Raw genomic sequence first — 12,854 nt, 5'->3', positions numbered from 1 at the left:
CTTCCTCCCTTTCCTACCAGCACCCAGTATGTGTTCCTGCCCCCTGATTTACAGTCTTGCCATTGTTCATGACCTGATGACATTGCTTGCTGTGGAGTTTAAGGAGGAAAAAAGTAAAATGATCAAGTAGCTTTGAGGGTACATATGGAAAGAAGGCTAGAGTTTGAAAACCTTGCAGTATTTTACTACACAAAATTAAAATAAAAACATTGGACTATGTCAAGAGTCAAGTCTCTAAAGCTCAAAAATGTCCATAATATTGTTTTTTCCATATGTGTAGAAGAAGCACTGAAATAGTGCTTCTTAAAGACCTCAGAAGCATTAGCAATCAGGAAATGCAAACTTAAATCACATTTGGTAGAGCATGTCACAAATACTTGGATGAGAAAATTAGAAAACTTATTCACTGCTATTAATAATAATGTAAGAAGCTACTACTTTGAAAACAATTTGGTAGTTCTTCAAAGTTAAAAACAGAGTTGCTATGATACACAGCTTCCACTTCTAGCTATAAATCCAAGATAAATAAGAATATTGTCCACCAATAATTTGTACATGAATGTTCATAGCAACATTATTCATGCTAGTCAAAAAATAATGATGACCAAAATTTCTATCCAGTGAAAGACGGACAAATAGAGGTGGTATATTCACTAAATGGAAATTATTCAGCAACAAAAAGGAAAAAAAGTACTGGTAAATGCCATAAAATTGATGAAATTTGAAAACATTATCCTAAGCAAAGAAGTAAGATCCAGAAGGCACACATTATTTCATTTATATGAAACATCTAGAATAAGAATGACAGTACACACAGAGAATAGGCATGGATTTTTCCACATGTGAAGGAGAAACATAGGTATAGTGTATTTTTAAATCCTTAGAATCCATGAGCCATTATGGAAATGCAAATCAAAATTACCTCTCATTTGGTACTTATATATACTAGTGGATGGCTACAACTGCGGAATTGGGGAAAACAGAAGAGTGATTACCATGAGAAGAGATTTTTTGGGAAGAGAGTGATGAACATATTCTAAATATCCATGGATTGGAGCACATGAGTACATGAGAACACAATGTGCAAAATTCTTGACAGAGATATAATTGTTTGCCCTGTTAGAATGGGAAACCACAGTTGTGAAGAGATGCTATATAGAAAGAGCAGCTGGAATATATAACTGCAGCTGGAATGTTCACACTTATCTAAAATTAAGAAGTTTTCTGGAGTTTAGGGAGGGAAGATGGGAGATTAGAAACACCCAGAACTTTCCTATATCTCCATGAGTCTGAAATAAACATCACGTATATGGCTGCAGGGAGAGGTAAGTAGTGTAAAAAGACATGTGAATGCAGCAGTAAACAGTATGTACTTAGAAACCAGGTGAAATTCAGAAATATTGAACTTTCAATTTGTAAAAGAAACAAAGGACCCTAACATTGAGAACTAGGCAGCACCATAGGAGAGAGGGAGAATCCCCCTCAGCGTGGCTCTAAGAAAATAGAAAAGGAAAGTCTTGGTGAGTTCCACAAATGCACAATCTGGAACGCTTCAAAAATACATTTTAAGATGGGAGCTCTGTGATTCACACAGCAAGTTTGCTCACAGGTGCCATGGTGGGGATCCATCTTAAGAGAGATCTTACTGTCAAACATTTCAGCTGGCAGAAATTCCTGCATTTTTTATATCTCCAAGCCCCAAAGGCTTCCCCTCTTCACTTTTTAAGTGATCTAACACTCTGAGAATCTGTGTTTGCTCAGGAAACTGGTTGTGACTTGAACACAGACCAGAGAATACAGACCAATGTGTTAGGAAGTGCAAGTTACAAGAGGAGTGTCTTTCCATTTGGGAACTGCAGTCTGACTTCTGAGAAGAGGAAAGAGACCAGCTATGTGTGCATATGAGTGGGGACTAGGACAAAGACTGCCAAGGCCAGGGCATGTAGGATCACTTGTTGACTGTGCCTCTCCTACCCTCCACCAGCACAGATTGCTCTAGTTTGACTGTTTTCTACACTCAGATCTCCAGACACATTTGGTGGAAATCAGTCACTGCTCAGGAATTTCCCAGAACCATACTCATGCTGACATAGCATGTCTGGTGTGAGGGGGCATCCAACTGGTTGGACCATGGGCTCAGCTTGCAGGAATAATTTGAGGAGATTTTTGTACCTACCATGTTGTTAGGCCTACAAATGGACAGCACTGGAAGGAATTTGGCCCTGCAGTGATCACGGGACCATAGTAGCACCAGAAATCCTGTAGGAAAATCAGGGCTGGGTGAGCTTGCAGTTAGTCCTTTCTGATCTGACCTGTTTGGACTTCAGAGAGAAAATTATCATCACCCCTCACCACCAAGAAAACTGCAACAAGGAGAGGCCTGGAAAAAAATGAAGTATCTCCAACCTCCATTTTCTCAGCAAGGATGAAATGTTGACTGATCTTTTTTTTTGCTTGTTTTTTGATTGCTTTATTTTAAACTTATTTTGTTTTCTCTTACTATTTCTCATACCATCATCCCATACACTTTTCTTGTCTCCTTTCTTTTTTCCTTTCACCATACTCCCTTTTTCATTATTGATGCTTTTAATTTTGCCACTGTTTAAGTCTCTAGTTTACCCTGAAAATATCCTAGCTCCTTTCTTTTCTATCTACCCCCTTTTATTGGGATTATAGTTTTTTTCCAGTTCGGTTTTTACTATATTTAAATATCTGGTTTGTTTTTGAGTTGTTGCTGTTACTGTGGTCTGCTTTCTCTCCTCTGAGAGAGACCTCAAGAGAAGGCTGCTCACTAAGAAGCTCCCCATATACCACAAGAGATATCCACACTGATAGACATGCAAATCTCAACATAGAAACACAAAAAATATGGAAAAGCAAGGAAATAGAACTCCAAAACATCATGTTATCAGTACCAAATCCAAATATATAAAAAATGGTTTAAATTACAAACAAAACAGTTCAAAAGTTTAATTTAAAAAATCATCTGTAATCTCAAAGAGGATACAGCTAAACAGATGAAGTATCTAAGTCAGTTGAAGACTTAGACAAGAAATTCATAAATAAGAGAGATTTTTGGGAAAAATAAATGAAAGTCTTAGAAATTAAAAGCTTGATAAATCAAATTAAAAACCTCAATGGAATTTTTTTACCTGCATGATCTAGTCCAGATAAAGCAGAATGAAGAATATCAAGCATTGAAGGCAAGATTGATGAATTACTAGATTCAGATAGAAATAAAAAATAAGGAATCATGACTGCAACTTTTGAGAACTCTGGTACACAATTAAGAAACAAAACCTATGAAGCTTTGGGGTAGAGGAAGGATATGAGATACAAGCAAAAGGCATAGAAAACCTATTTAATGAAAATTATAGCAGAAAATTACCCATATCTAGGGGAAGATATGGACATACAATACAGGAGGCATTTAGAACCAGAAAAGAAACTGTCCATGTTATGATGCAGTTAAAACACCAAGAATACAGAACAAAGAATACTGAAAGCCACATGAGAGAAAAGCAAAGTTGCTTACAAAGGCAAGATTGTCAGAATTACATAAGACTTCTCTGCAGAAACGTCAAAAGTCGTGAAAGCATGAAATGATATATTTCATTCCCTAATCCAGCAAAGTTGTCCTTAAAAATCAATGGAAAACTAAAGACCTTCCAAGATAAACACAAACTAACACAATGTATAAGCACTGCATTGCAGAAGATACTTAAAAGAATCCTACACACAGATGATGAAGAAAGATAGTCATAGTCATAAGACCATATGAAAAAATAAATCTCATGAGAAGAATAGATAAACAAATGAGAATTAGGAAAAACTCAAACATTATCAACTCAGAAAATCAGTAGACTTCTTGGATAAATACAGAAGAAAGAAAAGAACAAGGAGTACTTGAATCAAACAGGAAAAAAAGCAATAAAATTACAGGAATCAGCACATACCTCTCAATAATAACACTAAATGCAAATGGTCTTAACTCTAAAATATGAAGACTGGTTGATTGGATTAAAAATGAGATTTAGCAAGTTAGTACAACCAATATGGAAAGCAATATGGAGATTCCTCAAAAAACTAGAGCTAGAACTGCCGTATTATCCAGTGATATCACTCCTGGACATTTACCCAAAGGAACATAAGGCAGGATACAGTAGAGTCATCTGTATACCAATGTTCATTGCAATACTATTCATAATAGCCAAGCTTTGGAAACAACCCAGTTGACCTACAACTGATGAATGGATCAAGAAATTGTGGTGTATTCATACACAATGGACTATTACTCAACCACAAGGAGTGGTTTGAAAACAACATACTGAATGAAGAAAGCCAGGATCAGAAACACAAAAGCCTTATGTTTTCTCTGATACATGGAAGATAGATCCAAAGATAAACAGATACATAAAAAGAAGCATGATCATATACAAACTCAGACGTAAAATATGTTTATAATGATGGAACTACTCTATGAAACTCAGGGAAAGAGGGAAAGGAAAAGAATCATAAAGCATCAGTAATATCACATACCATAAGATGTGAAGGTAGAGGACATAAGGATGTGTATTGAAAGCTGTTGAAAACTGGGGGGTGGGAGGTAAAGGGGTAAGAGAGAGTATTCAAAGGGATTGTACAGACCAAAGTAAAGCACACTCACAGTGGACATGATTGAGACACCCCTTTGAACATCAACTCAAATATTAATAACAGAAATCAGGGCTGTAAAATAGGTACAGTGTGTGTGTGGGGGGGTACTTAGTAGGAGGGAGGAGGGTGAAGGAAAGAAATTAATGTGATGGTATTTGGTAGATGGACTTCAAATACCTCTATGAAACAGACCTAAGAAACTTGTTGCAATTGCTTTAAGTGGGATGGGGAGGGAGCTAAGGGGGAGAGATGATGGGGGGAATGTAACTAAGTACAATACAAGTCTAATGAGAATTGCCACTATGAATCCCCCTTGTATAATGAATATATCTTAATAAAAAAAACAAGATTCAACTATTTACTGTCAGTAAGAAGCACCCCTTGGCAAAGACACACAACTGAGAGTCAAAGGATGGAAAATGATATTCCAAGCAAAAGGAATCCTAATGTAAGCTTTATATATGACAATGCAGACTTGAAGTCAAAATTATTTGGAAGAGATAAAGAGGATCACTGCATACTGATAAAGGGAACAATTAATCAATAAGATATAACAATTGCAAATATATATGCACCAAACCTTGGTGCACCAAATTTTATAAAATGATACTGAACATAAAGGAATAAATAGATCCAGATACAGTAATAGTGGGAGATTGAAATGCCCCTGTCTCATCAATGGATAGATCATTCAAACACAACAATTAACAAAGAAACTTCAGTTAAACTGAACCATAGATCAAATAGACTTAATAGACATCTAAGCAATATTCCATCCAATAACTACAGAAAATATTCTTCTCAGTAGCCCACAGAACTTTCTCCAAAATAGATCACATGTGGGGCCTTAAAGAGAGTCTTAACAAACATAAAAAATTGAAACAATTTCTTCTAACTTATCAGATCATAATAGAATAAAACTAGAAATCAATAGCAAGAGAAACTACAGAAAGCATACCAAAACAAGAAGATTGAACAGTATGCTTTTGAATGATCAGTGGGTCATTGAAGAAATTGAGAGATGGAGATTAGAAACTTTCTAGAATCAAATGAAAGTAAAAACAACAGTTATTACAATAAGTGGTGCATAATGAAGGCAGTCTAAGAGGGAAGTTTATAGTGATGAGTACCTACATTTAAAAATCAAGATGGGCATAGTGACTATTATCTGTAATCCCAGCAATGTGGGAGGTAGAGATTAGTAGGACCACAGTTCAAGGCCAACCCAGAAAAATGTTAGCAAGAACCCATCTCAATCAGTAAGCCAGGTATGATAGCACATACTTGTGATCCCAGCAATGCAAGAGGTGGTAGGTAGCTGGAGGATCATGGTCCAGGTCAGTGTAGGCAAAAACATAAGGCTCTATCTGAAAATTAACTAAAGCAAAAAGGTCTTGAGGTCTGGCTCAAGTGGTAAAGCACCTGCCCAGCAAGCAGAAGGTCCTGAGTTCAAACTCCATTACTGTACCCCCCCCAAAAAAGACAAGAGAGGTCTCAAATAAATAACCTAATGATGTACCCAAGGCTATATAAAAACTATAAAAAGCTAAACCCAAAATTCGTAGAAGGAAAGAAGATTAGAGCTGATATTAATGAGATGGAGATGAAAGGGAAAATGCAAAGGATCAAGGAAACAGAGGTGGTTCTTTGAAAAAATAAACAATATCAACAAACCCTCATGAAACTAACCACATGAAAGACAAGAAGACCCAAATTAATAAAATTAGTACTGAAAAGGGGATTTTATAACACATGTCATTAAATTCTGGAGAACTTGGGAGTATTTTGAAAATTATACTCTTTTAGTAATTAGAGAACATAGAGGAAATGGACACATTTCTAGATGCATGTGACCTACCAAAATTGAAGCAAGAGGATATTAAAAACCTAAACAGATCTATAAGGAGAAATGAGATTGAAGCAGTAATAAAAGATTCCCAGCAAAGAAAGCCCCAGTACTGGACAGATTCACTGATGAATTCTACCAGATTTTGAAGAACTAATACCAATGTTCCTCAAATGATTCCACAAAAAAGAAAAAGAAGGAATGCTTCCAAACTCATCTTAAGAAGTCAGTATTATTTTGATATCCAAATTAGACAAGGACACAATAGAAAAGAAAACTATTGACCAATTTTCTTGATGAGCACATATGTAAAAATTCTCATTAAAATACTTGCAAACAGGATTCAACAATACATTAAAAAGATAATAAACTGACCAAGTTGGTTCCATACATATGTAAACAATGTAAATGTAATAGAGCACATAATTAGAATGAAGGACAAAAATCACACGATCATTTCAATACATACAGAAAAAAGCCTTCGAAAAATTCAACATCCCTTCATAAAAAAAGCCATAAAGAAAGTAGGAATAGAGGAATATCTCAACATAATAAAAACTATATATGGCAAACCAATAGTCAACATTATACTGAATGGGGAAAATCTGAAATCACTTTCTCTAAAATCAGGAACAAGACATGGGTATACACCCTCATCACTCTTATTCAATTTAGTGCTTGACCTATTAGCCATAGCAACAAGGCAACACAAATTGTCCCTGCTTGAAGATTATATGATCCTACATTTAAAAGACTCTAATGACTCCACAGAAGACATGTAGGTCAGATATTAGCAAGAAAAAAATCAAAATACCAAAATCAGTAGTTTTTCTATATATAAATAATGAATTTTCTGAAAAAGATGTCAAGAAAAATAATTATATTCACAATAGCCTAAAAAACCTTAGGCATAAACTTAGCCTAAGATATTAAAGACCTCTACAGTGAAAACTATAAAGCACTGAGGAAAGAAATTGAAGAAGACATTAAAAAATGAAAAGGTCTCACATATTCATGAATTGGCAGAGTTATTGTTAAGATGGCCATATTACTGAAAGTGATCTACAAATCCTATGAAATTCCCACCAAAATCCCAAGAGCATTCTTTATAGCAATAGACAAAACAATCCTAAAATTCATATGAAAGCACAAAAGACCCCAAATAGTCAATGCAATCCTGAGCAAGAAGAGCAATACTAGAGGTAGTACAATTCCTGACTTCAATTTATACTACAATGCCATGGTAACAAAAACTGGAGATCATCATGTCAAGTGAGATAAGGCAAGCTCAAAAAGTCAAATATCACATGGTTTTGCTCATACGTAGAATTTAAACCTAAAATGATTATGACAATGACAACAGCAATAACAACAATAATAATAATGAGATGTGAGTGTAATAGGGGGACTATGTGGGGAAGTCATTGGGAGGGGGAGTAGGAAAGGATAGGATACTGGTGGTAAAGGGGATTGAAGTATATCATATATATTAATAATTAATACATATAATTTATATATATGTATATGTGCATATATAAAAAATAGCATAATGAAACCCACCAAACACTAAAAAAGTAGGGAAAGGAGGAAAAGAGATTAACAGAATGTAATAGAAGGGAGTGAACTTGTTTAAAGTACATTGTATGCATACATGGAATTATCACAATGATATTCCTTGTGCTTTTAATGTACACTAATAAAATAAAGAATATATGAAAATATTGGTAAGGATGCTGTGGAGAAAGGAACACTTATACACTGTTGGTGAGAATGTAAATTAGCTTAGCTACTGGAAGTTCTTGAAAAATACCCAGTAATATCACTTCTGGTTAAATATCCAAAAGGATCATAGTCAGCTTACTATAGAGATACCTATGGGTACCTGTATTGTACTAGTCACAATAATCAAGTCAGGGAATCAGCCTAGGTGCCCATCAATGGAAGCATGGCAAAGAAAATGTGGTATATTTACACAATGGAGTTTTATTCAGCCATAAAGAATGAAATTATGTAATTTGTGCGAAAATAGATAGACTAGACATCATAATGTAAAGTGAAACAATCCATTCTCATAAAAACAAATATCACATGTTTTCTCTCATATGTGTCATTTGGGGGTGGAAGAACATGAAAGTAAAAGGAAAACTGACAGGGATGTGCAATGGGAAAACTCAAAGACAAAGGGAAAACAACAGAAAGTAATGGGGGTGAATATGACCAAAATCCATTGTATGCTTGTATTGAAAATGTCATAATGAAATCCAATACTATGTACCATTCTTATGCACTAATAAAAATATATCAAATACAAAAAGACAACATTGTCTAGTGGCTGATCTCACTAAACAATCAATGTTTTCCAGCCAGCTTCCTCAGGGCACCCTTGACCTTCTTGTTTCTCAGGCTGTAGATGATGGGGTTCAGCATGGGGGGTCACAACACAGAAGAGCACAGAAACCAGGATGTCCATGTCCAGGGAATAGCCTTCTTTGGTTCTGTCATAATTGAAGGTGGTTGATCGAAAGAAGACACCACCATAGTGAGGTGGGATGCACAGGTAGAGAAGGTCTTGCTCCTGCCCTGAGCAGAGGGAATCCTAAGGATGGCCCAGATGATGAGTATGTAGGACCCTGCAGTAAACAGGCAAGGGCTCAGACCAATGGTGTCCCTGGCCACATGGAGCACTGACTCATTGACAGAGGTGTCTGAGCAGGGGAGCTTCAGGAGCAATGGGATGTCACAGTAAAAGTGGTTGATCTGGTTGGGCCTATACAGAGTGAGTGTGGCTGCCAGAACTGTGTGTGTCACAGAGTTCACTAACCCACACAGCCAGGACCCAGTCACCAAGCAAGCACACACCTTCACACTCAAGAGGACTGGGTATTGAAGGGGGCAGTAGATGGCTACATAGCGATCATAAGTCATGGCAGCCAATAGGACACCCTCAGTGGCAGCACATGTCACGAAGAAGATCTGGGAGAGGCAACACTCACAGCAGATGGCCTTCTTCTCCTGGAAGAAGTTCAGCAGCGTGACTGGGATGGTGGTGGATGTGTAGCACATGTCCAAGAAGCTCAAGTGTCTGAGGAAATAGTCCATGGGGGTGTGGAGAGTGGGACTGACCCTGGTGGCCATTATTATGAGCATGTTCCCCATGACAGTCATCAGGTAAGTGACCAGGAAGACCAGGAAGGACAATCCCTGTAGGTTGGAGTGGTTGGAAAATCCCAAGAAGATGAATTTTGTGACGAATATTTGATTGTTCATTTCAAATGATGTCACGGCTACAAAAGACTACAAAGAAACTGTAATAAGAATGTGCTGAGAACACCCTGAAATAGGTTAGCAAATCTGCATAGGACAGGTCAGATAATGCTGGACATAAAGTGATTTGTGTAGTGGTCACCTGTGTGCTGACCTGTGGGTGATCATTACTTCTCACTCAATAGATCTAGCCACCTCAGCCCAGGGAACCCCCACAAATTTGCATAAGAGGAGACTTGCTTAAGGCCAGCAAGCTATTAACCCTTGCACTGGTGTCAGGTCATTTTCTTCCATTTCAGCAACATCCCTATTATCATTATCCTTTTTTGTTAGCATCTAATTTTTTTCTAAGGAATAACTTTTCATTGCAAAAAATTTTTTAAAAAGAAGAGTTATAAAGGCTAATTCAGTCATCTACAGAATCAGAGTCCATGCTGCCATTCAGTGTATTCTGTTGTATTTTTTCACTTTATATAAATACTCATCACTATAACTTTAAAATATTAGGAGCACAATTTTTAAATTGGAAAGGGAGAGGTTCAACCACCTCTAGAGATGATATGATCCTGTGATCCTATAGAGAGCAAATCTAAAATAATCTACCAGAAAGCTACAGGAGCTAATAAACAAGTTCAGCAAAGTTGCATCTAGGAAACAAATGGCTCTGTTCCTATACACTTTCAATGACAATCCCAAAAGGAAGTTAAGAAATCACTTTCAGGAGCCTGCTGTGTTGGCTTATGGTATGTGGGAGTAGGTAAGAGGATAGTGCCCTGAGGCGAGCATGATACCCTGCCTCAAAAAATAATTAAAGCTAAAAAAAAAAAGCTGGGAGCATGGCTTAAATGGTAGAGTGCTTGCCTAGCAAATGTGAGATCCTGAGGTCAAACATGCCCCCTTCAAAGAAAGAAAGACAACAAGAAGAAATGACTTGTATTTACAATACATCTAAAATAATTAAATGTTTAGAATTAATCTTACGTTTTTTTCCTTGGCAGCAGGGGGGTTTGAACTCAGGGCCTCATACTTGCTAGGCAGGGGTTCTTATTGCTTGAGCCACTCTGCCAGCCTAGAATTAATCTTACTAAGAAAGTGAAAGACATGGACACTGAAAACAATAAAATATTGCTTAAAAAATGAAAGACAACCTAAATAACCTGTGTTCATCAATAGGAAGATTCAACATGGCTAACATGTCAATAATACTCATGGTGATCTATGAATTCAACACAACTGCTGCCGTATCCAGTAACGTTTATTTCACAAAAATGCGAAAGCCTATCTCCAAATTTGTTTGAAATTGAAAAGGACCCCAAATAGGGAAAACAATCTTGAAAAAATAAAGTTGGATCACTCATACTTCCTGACTTAGAAACTTAGTACAAAGTTACAGTGATTAAAATAGTGTGGTACTGGCATAAGGACCGTCATATAGATCAAGGTAATAGAATAGAGAGTCCAGAAGTAAGATTTCACATATATGATTAATTGATTTTCAGCAAGGATGCCAAGATGATTTGGTGGGGTAGGGGTGGTCTCTTTAAAAAATTATTCTGGGAAAATTGGATAGCTACATGCAAAAGAATGAAGTGGGACACTTACATTATTTTATATACAAAATTAACTGAAAATGGGTCAAAGACCTAAACCTAAAAGCTAAAACTATAAAACTCTCAGAAGAAAACTTGGGGGAAAATCTTCATGTCATTGGATTTAGCACATATTTCATGGATATGACACCCAGAAGTACAAGCAACAAAAATAATTAAATTATGTTTCACTAAACTAAAACGTATTGTCAAATGATGCTATCAAGAAAGCAAAATGAGCTGGGTGCCAGTGGTTCACACCTGTAATCCTAATTACTTGGGAGGCTGAGATCAGGAGGATTGCAGTTCTAGGTTAGTTGGGCAAATAGTTTGCGAGACTCCATGTCAATGGAAAAATGTTGGGTATGGTGGCGAGTACCAGTCAGTCCAGTGATGGCGGGAAGTGTAGAAAAAGAGGATTGAGGTCCAGACCAGCCTGGGCAAAAAGTGAGACCCTATCTCCAAAATAGCAAGAGCAAAAAGGACTGAAGGCATGGCTCAAGTGGCAGAGCCTGCCTAGCAAATGTGAAACCCTGGGTTCAAAATTCAGTACTACTGAAAAAAAGAAAGAAAAGAAAAAAAAAAAGGAAAATGACAAGTTGTAAAATGGAAGAAAATGTTGGAAAATCAGAAATCTGATAAATAATGAATATCTACAATATATAAAAAGGGCCACAACTTAACAACAGTAATAAAAACAACCAAATTTAAACATGGTCAAAGGACTTAAACAGAGTTCCAGAGAAGACGCATAAATATGCACTTGAAAAGATGCACAAAATTATTAGTCATCAGGGAACTGTAAATCAAACCACAATGAGATACATTACCTTTTATCTGCTGAAATGGCTACAATGAAGAAAATGGAAACTAACAAATGTTGATGACAGTGTGGAGAAATTTGAACTCTTGTGAATTGCTAATGGGAAAATAAAATGGCACCATTGCTGTGGGAAATCTGGATATCCACAGAAACCACTGCTATGGTGGTTTCTCAAAAAGTTATACATAAATTGTATATATATATATATGTATATATATGTATGTGTGTATATATATATATATATATATATACACATACATATACTGAGCAGACACTCAAATACTTGTTGAACCCCCAAGTTCACAGCATCAGTATTCATCATCGTCAGAAGGTAGAAACAACTCAAGTGTCCATCATCAGATACTAAATATGGTATATGCAATGGGCTATTATTGAGCCATAAAAAGGAATGAAATTTTGATATATACTAAAATATGTTTGGGCCTTGAAAACATTATGCTAAGTGAAATAGCCCAGACACAGAAGGACACATACATGATTCTACTCAGATGAAATTCCTAGAACAGGTAAATTCATAGAGATATAAAGTAGAATAGAGAGAGCCAACAGCTGAAAGAAGGGTTGTATTGGGAATGTTGTTTAATAGGTCCAGAGTTTAGGTTGAAGATGATGAAAAATTTTATGTGCCACAGAATTATAGGCTAAAATTGGTTAA

General features: G+C 36.4%; 1 pseudogene; it reads right to left on the bottom strand.

Annotated features, from left to right (window-relative positions):
• Nucleotides 1-8,851: 8,851 nt before the first annotated feature.
• On the bottom strand, nt 8,852-12,500 carry LOC109696891 (olfactory receptor 5J3-like; annotated as a pseudogene).
• Between the last annotated feature and the right edge of the window lie 354 nt (nt 12,501-12,854).

Source organism: Castor canadensis, chromosome 12 (genome assembly GCF_047511655.1).
Source record: "Castor canadensis chromosome 12, mCasCan1.hap1v2, whole genome shotgun sequence".
Classification (NCBI taxonomy): domain Eukaryota; kingdom Metazoa; phylum Chordata; class Mammalia; order Rodentia; family Castoridae; genus Castor; species Castor canadensis.
This window is presented reverse-complemented; position numbering and strand designations above follow the sequence as displayed.